Below are 22,904 nucleotides of genomic sequence, written 5' to 3' on the forward strand. Positions count from 1 at the left end.
TAAGAATTTTTCCTAAGAAAATGCCATTTATCTCCTTTCCAGAAATAGAAAGCCAAAATACTAGCCCCAGTCATCAGTAAGGGTATCAATCCAGTTAACTTGACACTTGAATGTAGTGAAAAGAGAATATAGCAGAGTATTAAAGAATGATTAATTTCACAAGAACAGTCCTGAAATATTACATAGAGGTCTCAGTATCAATGCACTATTGCTCTTATGTAGAACACTGGACTAACAGGTTAGATCTAAATAGATTGGGTCAGCAGTGTGCTTCCAAAGTGAGATTCATGCTCTTCTCTGGATTCTCAAGGAGTGGTCTTTGGAGATCTGGAACCATAGCACCTTAGAGGAAGTTAAACTGGAAGAGGAGCTCCAGGAGAATGGCTGGTGCACTCTATGTGGTCACTCAATCCATCGGGCCAAAGTAGAATTAGCCTGAATTAAAGAAAGAAAAAACAACAAAAAGCCCAAACAAACAAACAAAAAACTCTCTAGAACTTCACTGCCAATTGTTTTCCTTGCAGATGATGCATTCCAGCTGATCTTGTCACGGTGTCCAAACACAGGCACAGCTCTGTGCTTCTCCTCTTGGAGTAGCAAGGTGCAGTCCCTTCATGGGAGCCTGAAGGTACTTAGTACATCACTTGGTATCTACATGGGATGCATTTTAATCCATGCCTCAATATAGCATGAACATTTTCTTTCATTATGCATGATGCCACAATTGAGTTCATGCAGAAATCAATACAAATGAAAAACTAAAAAAGTTTAACTGCTCAAGATGACAAAGAAACAATGAGATTTCTGCACACCCTCTGCCTGTGCATTATTCAGGCAAACACTATGCTTGAGCATCAACAAAAGGAATTAGGGTTTTTGTGGGTTTTTTTAGCTTTGACCTGGTAAAATTTAGTCATTATAGTCAGAAATAAATACATTAAAATAATCAGAAAATTGTGTGCAACTGCATATATACTTGCCCACTTATGGCCAACAGTTGAAACATATTCTACCTATCAGGAATAACGAAGAAAATCACCCTCAATATTTTATACCCCAGGCAGCTTTTATTTTCAACTTTTGAACTCCTTTTTCATTGCTACCTCTGAGGAAAACCTTGCCTCATAGCAATGTAAGGTAAAAAGGGAATGGCAGCTTGAAACAGGAGAGGATTGTTGCTTTTCATCATCAGTCTGCCAAGTTGACAGCCAGAAAATATTACCAGCTAGAAAATTTTCCTTGGAGAGGTGTTTTGATCTCCTTCACCATGAACACACATGCAAGCATTGTATTAAAATGCACTTATTTATTTTGAATTTTTAATCTGTTGTATTTGTTTGAGTTCAAATGATATCCATGGATTCAGTGTACATCTTAAGAAATATTACTTGTCTCTTCTGTCCTCCAGTCATTTTTATGAGTGAGCTGCTCATGTCACAGACATTCTTAAAAAGCATGAAATCTTCCAGATGAAACCTCAAGCAAACTGTTCCCATTATGGTTCAGTACATGCCTTCCAGATTCTTCTACACAAAAGAAACCTCATTTCCTGCTTTGGAGTTTATTACATAGTCTGTTTGCAAATGTTTTTTCCTTTACCTTTACTCAAATTTCCTTTTCCTTTATTCAAATCTTATTCTGCAGGTATAATTCTTAAGCCAAAACACATCCTTCACAATAATGAAAAATTACTTAAGGAAAACTTTCATGTTTTTTCAAGGGGATCTCAAGAAAAATTGTGTCTTATCCTACCAAGAGAAAAATTCTGTAGACGTGAACAATTCAGCAAAATAATAAAAACAGCCAAATACAAAATCAAATAAAAATTAACCAAAACAAGCAAACAAGTCAGAAGTTAAGAAGAATTTTATCAGGAGTATAATTAGGTTCCTTGGAGGAACATGTGCTTGAGTAATTGTCTGAGTAAGGGGAATAATCTCTCACACAATCAGCATTTTCAGATTCCACAGTGACCTGACTCACATGAAGTTTTGGGCCTGACAAATCAGACTCAGATTTTTATGTTTCAAGAAATAACATTTCTCTAAAATTTCTCTAAAATTTTTTTATTAAAGAAATAACATTTGACTATTATTTTCTCTTCTTGCAAAACTTATGCCTTAATGAAATTCATGAATCAAGAGAAATTGTTGTTCCTTTTTTGTAAAAAAATAAATTTTGATGATTAAACTTTGATGGTAAATTCTGGTGGATATTAACCATATGCAACATAAATTTCTCCCACATCACTGTTCTTAATCTCTGCAAAGATAAAACCCTCCACACAGAGCTTGCTGTTGCATCACAGAAGATGAGCTATCTAGCAAATATTACAGAGGACTGAATGCAGTATACATTTTGAGGAAGCACATTCAAAAAAGAAAAAAAAGGCTGATTTTTCCTCTTAGTTTCATTTGAATAATCAGACTCTGAATTGGAGGACTTAAATGGAAGTCAAGGAACTTGGAGTGTGATGAAGGAAGCAGCAATCAGTTTGAAAAGATGTTGAATCTCTGATGAGCGTTGAATATGTCAGATTAAGTTATGTCCTAGAAAGGGAGGTTCCCTGAACAACTGCTAGTCACTTTAAATTATTCTGCATTTCAAACAGGAAATCATCCAATTAGACTAACAGCTGCAGAGATTGGAATAAGCCTTGCATATTAGAAAATTAAAGAAAATGCAGCTGAATACTGTGGAAAGGAGCTAAGGTAAGTAATTTTCACTCCTCTTTTCTGTAATAAAACTTAATTTCAAGGACTTTTAGGATAAGGAAATAACTGCAAATTTATTACATATGATTAAAACAGGAAAAAACATTTGCCATGAATTATGCCAGATAATTTACGTCCCATATGTATGTTCTGTTTGTCCTGAAATATCCACTGTTTCTTTCAAGGTGGGTGGAGACTGCTGTATTACTTCTTGTCCCAGGTCCGTTCTAATGCCATCACTATTATTTACAAATGTTTTAAAGAAGATAAGCAACAATATTATATTGCAATTAATCTTTGGCTAAGAGTCATCTCAATTTGAATCTTTTTTCGCAAAGACAGTCTGAGATTGCAAACTACAAACTATATGAGAAAAAGGAAAACATAGGTGAGGTCAGGAAAAACAGTAACACAGAAGATGGAAATGGAATTCTATGTAGCAAAAAAACTCAACCTCAATAAGAGATAGAATTCTGATGCCAGGGAAAATAGGATGATGAAAGAAAATAATATTGAAAATACAGCATACTATTAAAACATCTTGAGCATTCTACTGTATCTGAGAAAATACATAAAACCAATATAATTTTACCTAGACATCTCCATGGAGTTTCTGGATCAGAAGATGTAAGCCAGCTTGTATGTCAAAATTATCTTTAACTTTTAATAACTGGACCAATATTAGACATTAGTCTAGAAAAGCAAAGCAAAATGAATAGAATAATGAAGTGCCAGCCACAAATTTTAATTTTTTTTTTGATTTTTCTCTGTGAAGGTTTGTGTCTTAAGCACTAAAAAAAAAAAAAAAAAAAAGGAAAAAATTCACATGGTAAAGCTTTTTATTTCCATAAAATTACTCTTTTTCCATGATCCTCCCAGATACTTACAGATACTTTGCTGCAGCTTTTGGCAGTGTACATCTCATGAGCATCCTTCCAGAGACACAACTCATTTCTGAAGAAGTTGTCCCTTCAGGAATCTCAGGTTAGATAAGAAAAAGGATTTTTTCAGACTGTGCACTGAATGTCAGGGCACATTCCCATGCTACATACACAATTCCTCCCACAAGATTTCTGCCAAAGTATTTTTCCTGGGGTCTCTGTCCCTTTGGTACATATGCAGCATCTTCTCACTTACCACAAGAGTTCACTGAAATCACAACTAAATCTCTAGCAGGCAGAAATACAGCCTCTAAGTGCTGTAATTCCTCTCAGCTTATTTTAAAATGCTTCATTCCCCTGATGCCTGTTAAATGAGCCTCAAACCGTAATTAGGAAAAAGTCTAATAATTTTCCTTTATATGTAATTTCAGATTGCTTTCTTCTGAGGATCTTTAATTAATGTGAAAGCTTTGAAAGTCTTAATAGGATCAAAGTAAAATTCGTCAGGAAGAATATTGAGGAAAGTGACTAATTTCTTATACCAGTATACATTCACCTCACATCAAGATTTCACCAGCTCTGGAAAAGTTAGATCAAAATTGGCACTGAAATGATTGTTTTTAGTTTAAATGTATAACTTCAGTAAGGAATTGGAATTAAAGAAAATCCACAAGACACTCTCCTGCTTACAGATAGGCAGAGGATTCAAAGATAAAACTGCCCATAAGGAATGAATTTTCCTGTCCTGAAAATGCAATCAGTTAGGGGGGAAAAAACCCCTTTAAGCCATAAATGTGTTCAAAAAGTATAATTTAACTTTTAAAATGCACTAAAGACTATGTTTAAATTGTTGATGGAATCAAAGTTTCAAATAGTTTGAGCAGAAGGCCTGTTGCTTTTAGGTTACACAGTACACAGAAGATGCTTGGTCTTGGGAAAAATTAAATTTGCATTAAATTTATGAGTCTAATATTCACTAATGTAATAAAACAGTTGTCTAATGTATTGGGACTAGAGTAGCAGAGCACTGCATTGGAATGCATCAGATGGACAAATGCATGGAAATCACTCTGCTGGTGAAATGCAAAAGAATATGGAAAAAAAACCTCTATGAGTTTATCAGTACAAAACCATTTTGTGGCCAAAAGTTCCAGACCAAAACACTGGAAAGTGTAATTGGGATGCAGCTGCCAAAGCACAGCTGGTCACTACACACAAGTTCTTGCAGCTTCTGCAGGTCCAGTGCTTGGTCTTGATTGACACTGATGAGTCAAACAGGAAGAGCCCAGAGTTGTCCGGCTGCCTGCAACACTGCTGCTCTCAATCAGAAATTAAAAGAACAGGTTTTCAGTCATACCCATAGAGCTGAATTTAGCCAGGAGATCTGTAAAACAACTGAATTTACCCACTATCTTGTTTTAAGTGTGTATTCAGTGTATCCTGCCATGGGAAAATCTGGAGAAGGAGTCATGGCACATCACTTTTCACCTCCTCTCAAAGTATGTTTCCTGTAGTGCTTAATAAACATCACTTAATTTTACTGTAGTACATTTAATGTGTGAAAGTACATTTAATGTACGGTAAAATCGTGACACAAGATCCATTGAAAATCAGCGGGGATTTTTGTTTTGTTTGTTTTGTTTTAAAGCATCTCAGTTACTGGAAAGAGTCTTTGTTCCATGATCACTAGCTAGTGATTTGAACCAGTAGTGATAGTTTGTATGCTCAGTGTGTCCTGGTGTAGGGGCTTTATACTGTCTACTCAGAAATTTTAAAACTGTTTCATAAATTCTTCCATCTAAGCAGCTTCTCTTAACCTAATTCTTTTAAGCAAATGGAAAGTAACTGCAACTATCTCATCTAAACTCACATATACTGGCAGCAAAGACTTCCAAAGATGAGCTCCCAGCTCCTGTTTAGTCATTAAATTTGAAAATAGTAATGATTGTTGTGCTGCTTCAGAAATTGAGCATCTGGCTCTTAATAAGATGTTAATGTAATAAATGTTACTTCCCACATAGTTTTGAGAAATAGGTATTCCAAACCAGCTTAATTTCACTTTTATGTGAAAATAGTTTATCTGGTAGATGCACAAGTGATAATGCATTAGAATTTTGTAATGCATTCTACATTACACCTTAGGGTTAAGAAACTTGAGCAACATAATATTAGTGTACTGCTTTCCATATGGTTTAAACACTAGTTAAACAGGGTATTAAAAAAACGGATCTGTATGTCAATATTATTTTTAGTTTTTAATAACTCCTCAATTAGGTGATTAGTAGAGAGTCTAGGAAAGAAAAAAGTAATCAGACAATAATTTAAATATTTTGTCAGCTTTTGTTGAAAAAAAAATCATCAGTTAAAAAAAGGGGATTTTGGCATCCACAGATAGCATCAAAGAGAAGTGTTTAGCTAGGAGGAAGTCAGACAAATACAGATAACCAAAAAACAGATCAACTTAATGTAAACATATTGTGTAGGATTGAGTTTCAGTGTGGCCAAATATTGGAATATCTCTCATAGCAGCACGCAGAAGATTTTCATGGGAAAGCAGTGACACTTGAAAAGACTTAAAATACTGGTGGATGATGTTCTGAAAGATCTGTGTCCACTCTGGGGGCACAGTCTAAACACTTAAGGTGATCCCTATATGTATTAATTCTGCTGTTGCTGGCTGAGGGAATGGCATTTCTCAGAAACTGGTGAACTGGAGGACTCAGAGAAGTGCAACAAGGCTCATTAAAGGGTTGAAAAAAGCCTTAGAAGGAAAAATCTGAGGAGCTCAGTCCAACAAGAACAACATAAGTGGGTAATTAGACCGCATTCTACAGGAAAGAGACCCATAACAGTGGACTTTCCACTCCAGCAGAAAATGTGAAAACTGAAGATAGAAAAAATTAGATTGGAGTAGGAGGATATTATGAGAGTGAACAATTGAATGTTTTGATTGAAATATATGTAGAGATGTTCATTCTCTGCAAATAATTGTAAATAATACACAAGACTTTAGACAGTTGTGTATTTTAAGGAGCTGATAAGTCTTCTTAAGTAGTTTCCAATAATTATTCACATTTTTCTCTTTAGTTGCTATTTACCAGTTGACTAAGCCTATAATTATCTGTATGCGTGTGAAAGTAGCTCATGGTATGCACCAGGGAATGTGTTATTGGTTTCCACAGAAGCATAGTAAAATCATGAAGGCTCACAATACTCATCATTAATTTTAGGCTTGAATCAGTTCTTCAGTACCTTTAACAAATCCCAAAAAACAAGAGAGGACTACTCTAGAATTAGAGCACTTGCAATGTGATATTTTAAAGTAAACAGTCAGTAGTATTTAGAGAAAATATTTTGCTGTAAATGTTAAAAGAGAAAACAACTCCAGTATGTTTACATTTGCAGCTCCAATGTATTTTTAAGTCATAATTTCTAGACCTGCTTGATGATTTATTTCCTTCTCTCTGTTCTGCTTTGGGTTTGTCTGACATCAGTTTCTCTTTTAACAGTTAGAAGGCTATTTTCAAAGCCAGAGAGACCAGTCACTTCCACCTTGTCAGGGATTCAGAAAAAAAAGGTAACAATGCATTGATATTCTGCTATGTTTCACTCTTATTAAATGGATTTAAGCCTAGTGATTTTAACACACCAAGGAAATCCTCCAATCAGATTTCAGAAATATCAGCCAAATCTTCATGCACACGGCAGCATTTCAAGCCTTTATCAAGGGTTCTGAAGTCAATTTACAGGCAAATAAGAATTTTTCCCCAAGATTTTATTGCTGTAGATATTATTGTACTGACATATTAATTTTCTGCTGAATTAATGGTCTTTATCTGCTCCATTTTTCTGTACATGGACATATTTTTTCATAAAAAATAGATGATGAAATTAGTAAGATAGAACCAATATAATTTATTTTTACGTTGTTATCTGTTTACATGCATTTGTCTCCTCTGTTGTCAACATTTTAGAGAAATGAAAACTTTTGCATGTATTATACATTTAACTGCATTACAGTACTTCTTGGTGAGCTATTTACACATACTTTTGCTTGAGATACATTCAGTGACATTTTTTATGCCATTATTAAAACTTTCTGTTGATTTCTTAAATAATGTAGAAAAAAAATCAATTAATTTAATGTAAAGATTTATTTTTTTTATAATCAGTTCTCACGTTCTTAACCAGAACTGACAAAATCCTGAAATTAAATGTTAAAATGAAAAGCTTAAAAATGCTGTTTTAAAAAGATCAAGATCAAAATGTGAGCTTTTCAAAACAATCGTTATTAAAAAGTCATTTCAAGAAATAGTGACATTTCAATGACCTCAACACTGCACTTTTTAGTGAACTAACTATTCATTTCATTATTCATCTTTGTTTCCCGAGCCTATCCAGATAGATTGCTCATTCCTCTTGCATGGAAAAGAAATGACTTACTCATTTTTCCTGGCTGATGTTGCAATACATCTTTCCCTAAAAAAGGTTGCAGGACTGACAGGAGCAAAAAAGGGAAAGATTAAGTGTCGTGGAGCTATACATTAGTGCTTGGGATACATGAGAAGAAAAATTAATGTTTCCCTCTTCCCTGTGGGTCTTAAAGTGGTTAGTATTAAACAAGGTTGCTCATAACAGTAATAATTTTTTTTCTGCTGTTATAAATTATTTCTGTTTTGAAGAAGAACACACAAGGTACAGAACCTTGCTGTTTCACAAGACATGGCCTTGCACAGAACATATTTTCACTGGGTCAACTCAGAGAAACCGCTGAAAATAGGACACTATCCTACTGAACTGGTATTCCTTTTTTTACCCTTCAACTTAGTAGTCATTGGTGTTCCTTTCCACAGTTAGCAATGATGTGAATTTAGTGGCTCTGTTTCTCAGAAAATATTGTGTTCCATTTATTTTCTATCCAGATGTAGCCTGAAGACCTTAATGTCACTTGGTCATTTGGATAACTGCAATCCTTAAAGAAGTTATTACTTTGTGGATATCAAGAATAAGATCAAGAAAATGCACACAAATCTACTTGTGTCCCATAGACTAATTTAAAGGAACTCTCTAGTGGTCCAACATACATGATAGAATGGTTGATTAGTAGAAGAGAGAAGGGAAACTGGTCATGGGGAAAGGAACCATTTCACAGAGAAAAAATATGATAAAATTAAAAAATAACTATAGAGACAAAAATAGTAATAATTATTTTTAGAGTCTCATACTCTTAATATTGTAATTAACATTAAAATTGATGGGGAAATTTACTATTATATATATTATCATCATATTCCCTATCAGAAATCCCAGTGCAAAATAACTGCTATACAGAATAATGTGAAAAAGACAGGGATTTACCTTGGCTGACTGCTGAGTGCATACCAACCTTCTCCATTGCTCCTTTTCCTCAACAGGACAAGGGGAGAAAATACAGTCAAAATTTAATGGGGACAACATAAATGTAGGAAGATCACTCAGTAGTTACACTCACAAACAAAACAGTCTTGAATAAGGAAAGTTAATTAAATTTATTGCCAGTAAATTAGAGTAAGATAATGAGAAAAATAGCAAAAATTTTAAAAACCCTTCCCCAACACTCCCATCTTCCCAAGCTGAACTTCCTTTATTCATGACTATTCTGCCTCTTACCATAAGCTGTGCAAGGAGATAGGGGATGAGGCTCATAGCCAGTTCATAACACTTTGTCTCTGCTGCTGCTTCCACCTCACAGTCTACCGCTGCTCCAGCATAGGATTCTTCCCACAAGAGATAGTCCTCCACAAATTTCTCCTTGATTCCTTCCCCCAGTTCTTCAAAAACTGCTTCACCATGGGGACTCCTATGCAGCGCAGTCCCTCAGAAAAATCTTCTCCAGCATGGGTTCCCACCATGGGATCCCAGAACCTGCCAGAAAAGCTGCTCCAGAATGCACTCCTCTCTGCTTGGGTCCACCAGTCCTGCTCCAGCCTGCTCCAGCATGAGCTTCCCATAGGATCCCACTTTCTGCAGGCTACATCCACCTGCTCCAGTGTGGAGATCTCCAGAGACTGCAGGTGGATCTCTGCTGCCTCATGGGCTGCAGGGGCACAGCTGCCACTCCATGGTCTGCACCCCGCGCTGCAGGAAAATCTCTGCTCCAGTGCCTGGGGCACCTCCTCCCCTCCTTCTGCACTGACACTGGTGTCTGCAGGGTTGTTTCTCTCACACATTCTCACTGCTCTCTCCCACCTGCTGTTGTGCAGTATTTTTTTTTCCTTTCTTAAATCTATTATCCCAGTGTCACTCCCACCATCACCAATGGGCTCAGCCTTGGCCAGTGGAGGACCCATCTCGGAGCCAGCTGGCATTTGGTTGTGTTGGACGAAGGAGCAGCTTCTGGTGACTTCTCACAGAAAATACTTCTACTGATCCCCCTCTACCAGAACCTGTCCACACAAACTGCTATGCAGACAGTTACAGTTATATTTAAACAGGTACATTTTAATATTCTAATTTTCAACTGAATCATGTATTATATGTCCACAGGCCAGGATCTAGTATGCAATACAAGGTTCTCTAAAGCATTTCTCAAATGTTATTGAAGGCAAAGTTTAAAATTTCATCTACAGGGTACAAAGACATTCGTTTTATATCTCACAATAAGATGTTAGTGGAAGATGTAATCCCCAAAGGTCTGGGGCTGTGAGAAGGGTTAATACAGGAGCAAATCAAGCCTGTGGGAAGAATCACAAGTAGTTTGAGTCAATGCCTGTGTGACACTGTCTGATCATCTGGACCACACAGTTCATCAGGAGTTCTGAGGGCACATGGATGTATAAAAAAAAGCTTTAGCTAAGTCTCTATTAGCTACTCTGGGGCCTTCATTTCATTACCAATAAACAAGGCATTTGCCTTCCAAAAATGCACTTCAACTGATCAAATACATATTCTGATTATGAATGAGTTGCATGCAGATATGTTTGAAGATATATCTACAGGCATGCAGATATAATAGCTTAGTGGCACTTGGGCAATATTGAATATAAATTATTATTTACATTTACAGCATCCATGATTGTAGTCCCTCATTGGTGAAGAGAACTTTGGAGATTTTCTTAATAACACATATTCATTTTCTTTTGGCACTGAAATGCTGGGTATTCAAATAGGATGTTGTCAGTACTGTAGATGCCATGCAGTTAATGCTGTGGAGGAAAAAACATCATTCACATGATGAAAACAAACTTTAACTGTTATTTTCTCCTTTGCGACTGAGAGAGACATATTTAAAAAGTCATCAAACTTTATGTGACAGAATCATATGATTGAAAAATTTTGTTTACTCATTCTCCAAGTCTTCTAAAAAACTAATGCTGAAGCTGAAACATTCAACTAATTTAAAATTAACCAAGATTTTTCACAGTTCTGCTCTTGGTTCTTGTATTCCTTTGTTCTTTCTTCTTTAGTTCATGTTTTGCATAATAATATTATATCAACATACTGAAAGTAAACAATACAAATAGTACTATTAGCATTCAAGGTATCTTCAGTCTGGATCCCTTTGTACTCAGTTGAATTTTCTTCAAAGGATTTAAAAGCTGCAAGGAAAAGATGTTCTTTGCCTTTCACAGAGATGGGATATATTATTACAGAGATTATGATCCAGAGAGAAGGCTTTAGCTCACCAAATGGGATGAATGTAAAATGTAGGACCTTAAATCCAGGACAGTAATACTTAAAATATCTCTACTTTGAATGCAGCTTTGTGACAATGATGCCTGCACTCTGTCCAGCTTCTTGCTCAGGAGCTTATGGTGCCTCCTCGCTGTGTTCTTCTGGTTAGCAACAATTACAGTGAAAATATGTAGCAGAAATATTACAAATGTGTGTGCAAAAAAAAAAACCAAAAAACCACTACTGAGAGCACTGAGAGCATGATCAAGAAGTTGTATCTGCCCTCTCACAGACCAGCAGCACATCTACAGAGCCATAGAAACTTCCTCCCAATTCCCTGTTTCAGATTCTCATTATGGGCTCCTCTCCCCGCAGCAGCAGCACAGCTACCACAGGGTGAATGTTGCCATCCCGTATTGTGCTCCATGGCCTGGTGCCACAACACTCTCTTGTGTTCAGAATTAAACTTAAAATCAAAACATTCCTCTGTTGCTTTTCCTGTCAGATTTTAAAAGATTATGTATTAGCACTTGCATCGTTAGAAAAGCTTTAAAAACATGGGATCCGTGGCCCAGACAGAAACAACTGAACTTCACCTTATGGGAGGATTCTTGACAAACAGCCTCTCCACTGGTTTTGCCTTGGGTAGTATATTCAATTGAAGAAATATAGACTTGTATGCCTTTACTCATTGTTGCAAATTTATTATACTAGGAAACCCTAGATTTTGCTAGATCTTTTCCAAAAAACATGGGTTGCTGTGTAAAAATTAAACTTAAAATAATATGTTTAATCATAAAAAAAAGGTGATCATACTTTCCCCAGAGGCTATAAACCTATTCTTGTAGTAGACATTGTAAGAATGGACATTAACAAGGGATTCAAAAAAAGCATTTTTGCTAGTAAGACCAATCTAAATATTTTTCTCCTCCAATACTAATTTTCTACTCTTTATTTATATTTTCCTTTTGAATTTCTTTATCACTTTTAATATTTTTTCTTGATCTTTGAATAATAATTTTCTATGTTTTGGTATCTACACACAGGAACAATATCTTGTTAGCATTATTTCTGCAATAGTTTACATAATAATTGTATACATAATTAATATATAAACTATGAGATGCAAAAATCAAAAGATGCTTCATGTTGTTGCTCCTGTAAAGATGGAATTTTTAGAAGTTTGTATTTAGATTATTAGATAATGTTTCTATAAATTAAAAATTCTAGACTGCATGCTTTAATAAGCTTCACTTTTCTTAACTTACACATATAAAAGAATTTGAGTCTGTGAGAGATTGCAGACGTTTTGTACTAAATATTAATTTATTTTAATTTCTTACTGATTTCATTTTTTATTATTTTGTTATCATTGGATTTGTCAAGATCTGAATCACTCATAAAGTTCCTCTCTGACATTGATCATGAAGTTCCTTTCTGACAAATTGTTGGAGAAAAGATAACACAAAATCCTGATTCCATTTAAAATATTCTTTTATAATCATTATATTAATCAATATCTTTGATTTTGTTTCTTAACCAATCTCTCATCTTATTAATGGCAGTCAGTCTCAAAGTTTAATACTTTTCTTAGTTTTACATTTTTTTTGATATTTTAAAAGATCATTGCATATCAGATCTTGTTCTGCAAAAGTGATCCACAGCTGAGTGCTACTGGCCTGCTAAATAATTTAATCACCGCTCTTCTATAAGAATTTAAATTTATTATATGTCTTGCTTTAATAGACAGATGAGAGGAAGAAAATTATAAATTGTCTGACACTTGCATGTTATTTAAATGCCTATGTAACTCAATACGTTAATCTTGAACATTTTGGCTATGACTATTATGGAAAATGCTAGAAAATCTGAAGGGGGAAGGAAGAACAAAAAAGCTTACACAGGCCAAATAGCGGTGTGTTTGCAGAATGGCAGCAATTTAACCTGACTGTACTGTATATTGATGCAAAGAAAGAATAAAGAACAGTTTTCTCATTAATTTGTATTTTTAAACCTCAAAACACTTGAAGAGTTGTTGGCAGAAATTGCAAGACTTAAAAAAGAGCCAGAATTGCCATCACGATGCATGAGGAGACAATGGGTTAATATCCTTCTACATGTACATTACCATATGCTTGAGTGAAGTTTTGTAGAGCTTTGTCTTCTTAGAGTCTTACATTCAAATAATTTAGTTGGATGAACTTATGCCTGCTCACATTATGTAGCTGACTGACTCATAACTGCTGCTTATATTAGCTGATAGCAAAATGGGGAAATCATGGCTTAATTTCAATTAAAAGACAGAGAATGTTCTTTGAGAAAAAGCATTTTAGTCTCTTTTAAAAATGCTTTATGCCTTCTGTCTTTTTTATAGCTGAATGGTCATTTTATTACCAGAAGGCTTTAGCACTGTATCACTGATATGTAAATAAGGAATTCAAGTCTGTGACACTGGTGTTTCTTAGAGGGAATTTTTGATTTTACTCCTTAATAACAAGTTTATAACTTTATTTCTTAAATCTAGGTATTTCACCTTATATAGACTGGTACTGGTTGAAGGCACTAGAAAGCAGTAATACAAATGCCATAGTGTTATTTCAAATCACCAAGACCTTTAGTTGCCAATTCCTCACAGAATGTGCAGCTGCAATACTGCTCAAAGCAGAGATCAAACTCCTCTTTTTATTGAATTCAGTGCTGAAAAGCCAGTTGATCTCAGCAGCAGGAGGTTAGGTATCATCTTTTCCCAGACAACTGGAGGAAGCTGCATAGCTGGAAAGTCAATCTCGCACTCTCACATTTAAGAATTTTCTAATTACTTTAGTATTGCAACCAAACAAATTTTGTATGCTAAGGCATGTCTATTAGCACATGTAAAATTATTTCTTTAAACTAGTATAGCACTATTTCCTTTCTGCTTCTGGCTTCAAGATTTACTGCTTTGATGTAGCTGAAAGCTGTACTTATTGCAGTACTGTGAAAACTGAAAAGCATGTATTGTCACAATGTTCTGTCTCATTTCAGGTTTCTCTTATATTATAGGTCGAACTGATACACCTATGCATATAGGGGAGCATCAGTACTCTTCCCAAAAGCAAATTTTTTTCTGAGGGGCTAAAGGGTAAGTATAAGGAAAGATCTAATTTTGCTACAGGTTTATTTAGTTGTACCTAAAGGACCAAAATTTTACTGTCTAGGATTCCAGAAAACGAGACCATCAATGCCAATCGTATTAATCAAAGGTATTAAACACGGCAGCTAAACACAATCAAAATTCTTTATTCCCAAACAAACTTGATTTCCAAGAAACTGAAGATTATAATGACTGCAATTAACTGAAGATTCACATCAGGCCCTGCTTTTATAAGTCTGGGATCTTAATTTTGAGCCACTAAATTATTTGCAGTTCACCTTATTAGAGTCCGAATGCCACTAGTTATTCACGCACATTGTAAACGACTATGTCCCTTCTTTAATCTATAAAAATATTGGAACTGTGACACGTGTGCCTTCTTTTCTAAATTTCTTCTAGTTTTGTAGGTACATTTGCATTTCATCTGTATTAGTGCATGTTAAATGATATCTTTCACTTCGTGCTTTAAGCGCCGGTGGAGTCAGTCCTGAGGGATATGAGTCAGGTGAGAACAAAGCAAGGACCTTGAATTTTAGGAAAGCAGAACTCGAATTCTTTGCAATGTTGGCCAAGAGGACCTTTTGGGAAGCTGCCCTCAGGGACAAAGGAGTAGAATAGAGTAGGAGATTTTAAGGACATCTTCCAGACAGGCTAAGAGCTTGTGATCTTCAGATCTCCCAATTGCTCAAAAGTAATCAGGAAAGGAAGATAAGACTGGCACAATGAGGCAGTTTGAGCACACTTTTGGTCAAACTAAGGGGAGACAAAGAAATGCACAGGTAGAGGAAATGGGGACAGGTGTCCTAGGAAGAGTATAGGGACACACTAGTTGTGTAGGAATGGGATCAGGAAGGTCAAGATGGGACTGGGAACCGACCTTGGCAAAGGACTCAAGGAATACTATGAATGGCTTCCATACATACACCAGGCAAGGTTTGCCTTGAGGAGCCATGTTGCCTTGAATTGCCTGCCTATCCTCTGTGTGTCTTAGCACATCTTCTAGGAGAAACTGTTCCATGATGTTTCCATGCACAAGGCAGATAGTTCACAGGGTCCTCCTTCCTATCCTTTGAGAAAACGGATGCAGTGCATCCTGTTTTCCAGTCACTGGCTATTTCAGTTGACTGGTATGACTTTTCCCTCATTCATCAATAACATAGGCAGTATAAGTACACACTGCAAATTTGCAGATGACACCAAGCTGAGTGACGTGGCTGACATGGCCAAAGGATGGGATGCCATTCAGAGGCACTTGGATAAGCTCAAAAGGTCGGCCCATGAGGATCTCATGATTTTCAACAAGGGCAAGTGCAAAGTCTTGCATGTAGGTTGGGGTAATCCCAGGTATTTATGGGAGAGAGATAAAGGGATTTAGAGCAGCTCTGACAAGGAAGGCTTGGGGGTTCTGGGCATGAACTGGGGACATGCACTGGTGCCCAGAAAACCAGCTGTACCCTGAACTGCATGAAAAGAAGCCAGCTGGTCAAGGGAGTAGACTTCCTGGAGCAAGCTCTGAGAAGGTCCACAAAGATGACTGGAACACGGGGGCACCTATTCCAAGGCAAAAAGCTGGAAGAGCTTGGGGCTGTTCAGCCTAGAAAACAAAGTGTTTGGGGAAGACCTTCCAACAACTTTTAAGCACCTAAATGAGGTTACAAGATAGATTGGGACAGGATTTTTAGGAGACCCTGCTGTGACAGGAAAAGGGTACTGGTTTCAAACCAAAAGAGGGTCGATTCAGACTAGATATAGAAAGATATTTTTTACAACAAAGTTGGTGAGACAGTGGAAAAGGTTACCCAGAGAAATAATGGATATTCTCTTCCTGAAAATATTCAAGGTCAGATTGGATGGAACTTTTTGATCAACCTGATCCAGCTGGTGGTGGGGGGGGTTGGACTACATGATTTTTAAAGATCCATTCCAACCCAAACTATTCTATGATTTACTTGAAAACTTTGAAGTATTGCTGGGTTTTATTAATACTTAGAGACATATTATATATTTTAAAACTTGCTGCCCTCAGATATGACAGTGCTTCAATACCCTATCAAATCTTTTGAAAAAGGACTTTGTTGTAGTTCAAAGCATATTATCTATTAAATATAAATGCAGTGAAATGAAAAGAAAGAACAAATATTTTCAATTAATTTAATACATTATGTAGAAGGGCTTAAAAATCCCATCCTACTGAAGAAGTGGGTTTAAATTAAATTATTTCTGCATTTTTCCACCAGCATTACAATTCCTGTCTTGAAATGTCATTACCATTGATTCCAAGTTATTACAGTTAAGGAGTTATGTTTCTACAGATATCGCTCTATTCAGTTTTAATGTTAAGAGAATGCTTGGTACTGTCATTACTTTCATCCACATTAGGAAGGTTCAATTAGCTCTATAGAAATCTACCATTGAAGTAAATTTGGCAAGCAAATAAACTGAAGTTTGTAATTTCATTGGTTGAGTTGCATTTTAGTTTTCCGTAAATAATGCAGACTTGAATTCAACTGTGATCTGCAATCAGTGTCTTGCAAGTTTTTATTTCAGGTGTCTTACCATGTCTAACTAAATGAAAATATAAGCAAGCAAACACAGCACTGTCTTGCACTACTTTCTCTGTAAAATACTTTCTAGCTGAATATTCACACAAATAACTTAAAACTGTTCATTGTCTTTCATAAACTCCTTTCCAAAAATGAAAAAAGGAGTAAGAAATAAACATCAGAATGATTGGAATTGTTATGACGCATATTCAACAAAACTGCTGATTCCTGTAAACACATTTTCAGAGTTATTTGAATGTGTCATACCTGCTATTTGAACACATCAATCCACTGCACAAAGATTGGTCTAAGGGCACTTTGAATTCTTACTTCCCTGTAATATCAGAGGAAACACTTGAGGAATACTATTGGAAACCATCTGGCAGCAAAAAAACTAGGAAAAATTCAAAAGTCTATTTTTGGTCATGAGTCCCCTTTTAGTGTCTACTCTCTGTTCATGTTGTTCACCCAGCTGCCAAGTGGAACAAAATGTACTGCTGCTATTCTGGGGCTCTAAACAGCATGTTTAGGAGGACAGAAAACATAATTCAAGATTTTGCAGCTTGAAGGTTTTTGAAAATTTTAAGGCATATAACACTTTAACCTTGTAACTATCTCTCACAGTGTGGTCAAAATAATATAAAAATATGGTTGGGCAAGTCAAAATATTTCTGTTTCTGAACAGAGTTCTGAACAGTTTAAAGTAACTTCAAGGTTAAAAATGAGAGATTTAATCAGGAAGTCCAAAAGAAAAGACCTAGAAAACTCATTACAGCTTTAGAAAGTGTTTAAAGACACAATGAGGTTTTTTACATCAGTTATTTTACAAGACATCAAGCTTACAGTCTAAGAAAATTTAGGAAAAGCGTGTTTTACGGAAAAAGGTATCTCAGAAGCAGCCAGTGTACGTTATTTTGGAATGCTGCAAGTTTGGAAATGCATAGTCATCTTTTAGATAATGAGCTATTATGAGATGTATTTTGAGCTGTACATCTTTGCAAGACTCAAACTTCTCTTGTTCACCACACAGCTCTCGAACTACTCATCCCAAGAAATACTAAATTTCAGTAAAACTCAACCCTTCTATCTGCATTACAAAATTCTCAATGAAGAGAAACAAATGAATGTGGATCATGTTGAACGTTTCTGAGTTCTAAGCAAATTACTTTAGAACTGTATTTATGTTGGTAAATAAAATGGGCTGGGACCATTCTGAAGGCAAGGAGAACAAGACACAGGCTCTCATGATTAAAACCTCTCCTGTCCTCTGAGTAAGATGGCCTTGTACTTACTTCCATCAGGAGCAGGCCTTGGTTAGTGCTATCCAAAGTGGTCACTTGGCTTTGTCTGTGTAGTGTGAGGTAGCCCAGGCCAAAACTATACCAACATGTTTAAAGAACAATACCACTGTAGATAACCTCAGTGCTTGGTCTGGTTTAGTTTCCAAAGTATGGGCTGTGAGTTCCCCTGACTTCAAGACAATGGGAGAGCTCACAAAAGGGAAAAGACCAACCATACAGCAGCTGGCTAGAAGCCTGCCCAGATCTGTAAGACATGTTTGAACTGACTAAGCTGCTTTCAGATGCAAGTGCTATTTCAGGACAAGTCAAGTAAAAAGGCTAGGAAACTTGATAATTCACTCACTGAAATAATTCACATGATCTCTCAAAGGCTGTGTTTTGACCTAGTCCAGTGTCTTCCACAGAATCACAGAACAATTCTCAAGCACAGCACAGAGATGGGTACTACAATGGGTAAGGTATCATTCTCCAACAGGCAGATTAAGAGGATTTTAAGTGGGTACAGAGTGTTCCCTTTCGATTGACCTTGACACCCAAGAGCAAGCCAGCATATGACTAACTAGTTTAGATAGGACCAAGTAATCATTAGAAATAAAATGCATAGAATATTAGAATGGTTTAAACTACAAAGAACTACTATAGACCACCTAATCCAGTTTTGCTCGGAGTAGATCCAGTGCATCAGGTTCCTTGTGGACTTATTTAATTAAGTTTTTAATACATCCAGATAAATATACCTGTAATGTTAAACAAAAAAATGGCCAGTGACTGAATTGAACTAACAGACTCTCATCAGCCAGTTAAACTGCTAGCTCACTCTCTAGATTTGAATGGTCCATCTTTTTCTGCTTCAACAGTGGTGTCTTACTTTTATGGACACAAGCTAGGCACCACACTTGGCCATTGCAGTTATCAGTCCCCAGCTGTCTTTCTTTAGCACCACAGGCACAGCCAAGACGGGCACAACCTGCACAGCATATTTCCCAATCTAATCAGGACTCCCAGACCTGAACTACATAGACTTCCCTGCAGTGTGTGTGCACCTGTGGCGTTGCAAAGCTGTTACCTCAATAAATCACCAGTAAATTAATAATGGTGCTGATTGTATTTTTTATTCATTTCACTTTAATACAATAAAGGCATTATACAAGGCTCTAGGTGGTCTGATATTTAATTATACACTAAATATGACTAAATTACACCTCATCATCATTTAAATCAGCTCCCAAATCAGACAAACACCTATTCTCTTTGTGTACCTACTAACCACATTCAGTTTTCTCCAAAGTAAAAATGAGGCTGTTGCAGAAAGAAATCTGAGGAAATGTGAGCATGCGAGAAATGCTGCAGACAATGTTCAGATGGATGCATACTTTTCCTTTGTAAAGAGTGGAAAACAGGTAAACTGCCTGTTTGCTGCCACACACATCAGCGGCAGTGAGAGCATGATGATCTCTCAAGTGAAATGGTTCCAAACCATATAAGGTTTTATAGACCATAGATAGTACCTTAAATTTCAGCAGGTCATCTAATGCATCAGATTTCCACAGATATCCTGCTGTGTGAGAGTATCCAAATACTGAATTTCGATGTCTCTCATGCAAAGGATATTGTACAATCCTGGTCTGTAATTGCTGAAGTCGGGCTAAAGTAAAATTGATTTGCCTCTGAAATTAAAATTCAGGAGAAAAAGCTATACAAAAGAAAAGGACTTAATGGCAATTAAACTTGTGAGGGGTAGACAATATTTTAATGAGATCTCAGGTTTAGATGTGGTTGGATTCTCTATCACTTGGTTTTGTCCTCTAGAAAATTTCAGTGTCAAAATTGAAGCATAAGACTATATGATAGTACTTTTCCTTACAGATTAAATAACTTATATCATTACATAGTGTGTAAATTTGATATTTTGGTTGTCTGATATTGGTTATAACTGAGGCTGGTTTTAGGTATGTAATGACAACTGGATTATTCTCATATACTTACAATGAGTAGACAAAATTTACAAAAGGGAAAATTTCTAGAAAATATTGTGAGAAATTTTCTCAGAAGAAAGTAGTCAAATACTGGAATAACTTGTCCAGACAAACTATGAATTTTCTTATAGAGTATTGCCCTGAGGTATCTTGTCTCATATGGCCTTACTCTGGGAAAAGAAAAAGATAAGTGGCCTCTAGAGGTCCATTCCAACTTAAAACAATCTATGATTCTGTATATTAAATTTTTTTAAATGTTTCTATTATTTTTATATGATGTGGTCTATTATTTATATGACAAATACAGAAATTAAATAGAAAAGTAGAAAAATGCAATAAATCAGTAGAGGAAGACCAGCTATAAATACATAATTGTTACTTGTAAAACTTTCCAATAACTTCAAAGTATGTTGGAGTCACAGCTAGCTACCTATGGGGCTATATTAGACTGACCGGATCATTTAGCAAAGTGCAATCATGAATTATTAGGAAAGGACATGAATATAAAAGTAACAAATATAATTCCCATAGGTTAATGATGTTAGTGCACTGGGATTCAGTTTTTCTGGAAAGGACACATGATAGCTACATGTGTGGTAAATAAGCTAATAATGAATCGATAGGAAAATGATAAGTACATAAACAATGAATTATTGAATGTAAGCAGGGCTGCAGAAATGTATTTACTAATGAGATATCAATGTAACATGGAAGACATTTTTCAAGTAGAACTTGGAAAAATTGTAGAGAACTTCAAACATGATCAAAAGTATGAGTAAACGAAAATATTCAATCATTTTTGTGGGAAAGATGAAAAAAAAATTAATAATTTTCATCCAGAAAATTATTTTGATCAGTTTTGCATCTAAAAATGGTTCTGCCTTACAGAACAACATGGTGGAGAGTTTTATGCTATGATCTATCATACTGCAATTGTCTGAGTTTATATAGTTTAAAGGAATAGAAATTCCAGTCTTCATACACTTTTTTGCAAAGGAATAAGGCTGATTTTATACATGAAAATCTACCAAATTGCAGTAAGAACTTATTTCTTACTTCTATGACTCATTGTCTTCTACTTGGTCAGATTTTCTATCAGTGTTCTGTGCTTAGGCAAAGTTCCTTGCATTCTAAAACTTGATCAGTTTGAGCAAAACAAAATGAAGCAAACTTTTCTATAAAAGAAGACAATAATTTTGGCGTAACAATAACTTTTTTTCTCTGTTTATAGAGACTGCTAAAATGGTTGCTCCTTATTCAGACACTGTGCTGCAGAATCTTTGAATTAAACATCTTTTAATGGAGGCAGCCCCCATGAGAACAGCATACAGGAGCAGCAAGTTTCTGTAAACACCTTCAGCACTTAGCTCACATCTGATTTTAGCTTCACTGTAGGGTGGCAGAGCTGCAATGGTTTCGTTAGTCAGGACTTTGGAATCAGAGCCCATACTTATTATATCTGTTTTCTCCACCTTCAGTCAGCATGTCATAAGTACTTCATAAGCCCGCCTGGCTTGTGGTAATCCTTGGGACGCACATGGCTGTCTCTATTACCATCCATAAATCCACTATCTGCCTGAACTTGAATTCATTAAACTCACACGTGCAGCTAACCTGTGAGCCTTGCACTGATGTTATTGATATTTAAATAACACTGTGCCTTTACTTATTCCTCTGGTGCTAGTAAAAAATTTTGATTTCAGGAACTATGGCAGTTAAAGTGAAAGCAGTAATTCCAGAGAATCTAAGGGTACTAGAAAATGTTCCATTCCCTAATAGATTTTAACACACTGTTTTTCTTAAGTTTCAGCAAATGACTGGAAATTCTCAGTAGTGGGTAAATATATTTTAATCTCAATTATTGTTAGAAGAATTAGCATATTTACTCAAATCATTGTAGATATAATCTTGAATACCCTTTTAAGGTAAAATATCATAGGCTCAGGGCATTTTGCTTGTTTGATTGACAACCAGTACAAATCTCCCATAGCTGATTTGCACATTAAGTAAAAGAGCACAACTCTGCCCTGTATTCTCTCTTCCCCAGACCAACTTTCCTTTCTTCTACACTTTGAGGAGGGGATGGGCAGCACAGGAGTGCGCGGGGTGCTTTTGGCTGCCCCTACACAGCAGTCTCCTGTCACTCTGTCTGAAACAGGGTTTGCTGATTTGTCTCTTTTTGGCTTTGACACACTGAGTCACCCATGGCAACAGCCTCTTGGGGGCTGTTCCTACCTCTTTCAGCATTCAGTGCCTCCCTAAAAGCGTGTCTATGGTTGTGTGTGCTCCTCTGACCAACTGAGGTTTTGGCTCCCAATGGTTCTGTTTCCTCCACTGTTGTTTCATTTGCTGCACAATGGTGCTGATATCCAGCAAGAAGCAGACAACACACTTGCACATGGTATCATTCCATCTTTACCTGAAAGGAGTGACCATAGGTTTTGAAACAAATGGATTTGGCAAACCAACATCTGGCAACTGCTAGCATGAAACGAGCAATTTCCAGACAAGCCATTGCCCTCCACAATGTTCCTTGGTGCTGAGGACACAGCAGGCCTAACTGTAGAGGGAAAAATATGGCAAGCCACAGCTACTCAGGTAGCTTCAGTTCATTAGTCCTGTTTCAAATTAAACATCTTATTTAATTGTTTCACATTGAAGTTGAAAATTCTTGATAATTTTAACAATTTTCAAAACTATATA

General features: G+C 36.1%; 1 long non-coding RNA gene across 4 annotated transcripts in view; it reads left to right on the forward strand.

The window, feature by feature from the left end:
* The first annotated feature begins 1,375 nt into the window (after positions 1 to 1,375).
* Positions 1,376 to 22,904, forward strand: part of LOC115494715 (uncharacterized) — a 155,579-nt gene continuing 134,050 nt past the window's right edge. The window contains exons 1-3 of one of the 4 annotated variants that reach the window (XR_012055292.1): positions 1,376 to 2,711; positions 7,105 to 7,172; positions 14,291 to 14,369. This is a non-coding gene — a long non-coding RNA (uncharacterized lncRNA). The remainder of the gene's footprint in view (positions 2,712 to 7,104; positions 7,173 to 14,290; positions 14,370 to 22,904) is intronic. The other 3 variants (XR_012055291.1, XR_012055296.1, XR_012055297.1) reach the window with 3 other exon arrangements.

Source organism: Taeniopygia guttata, chromosome 1 (assembly GCF_048771995.1).
Source record: "Taeniopygia guttata chromosome 1, bTaeGut7.mat, whole genome shotgun sequence".
NCBI lineage: Eukaryota > Metazoa > Chordata > Aves > Passeriformes > Estrildidae > Taeniopygia > Taeniopygia guttata.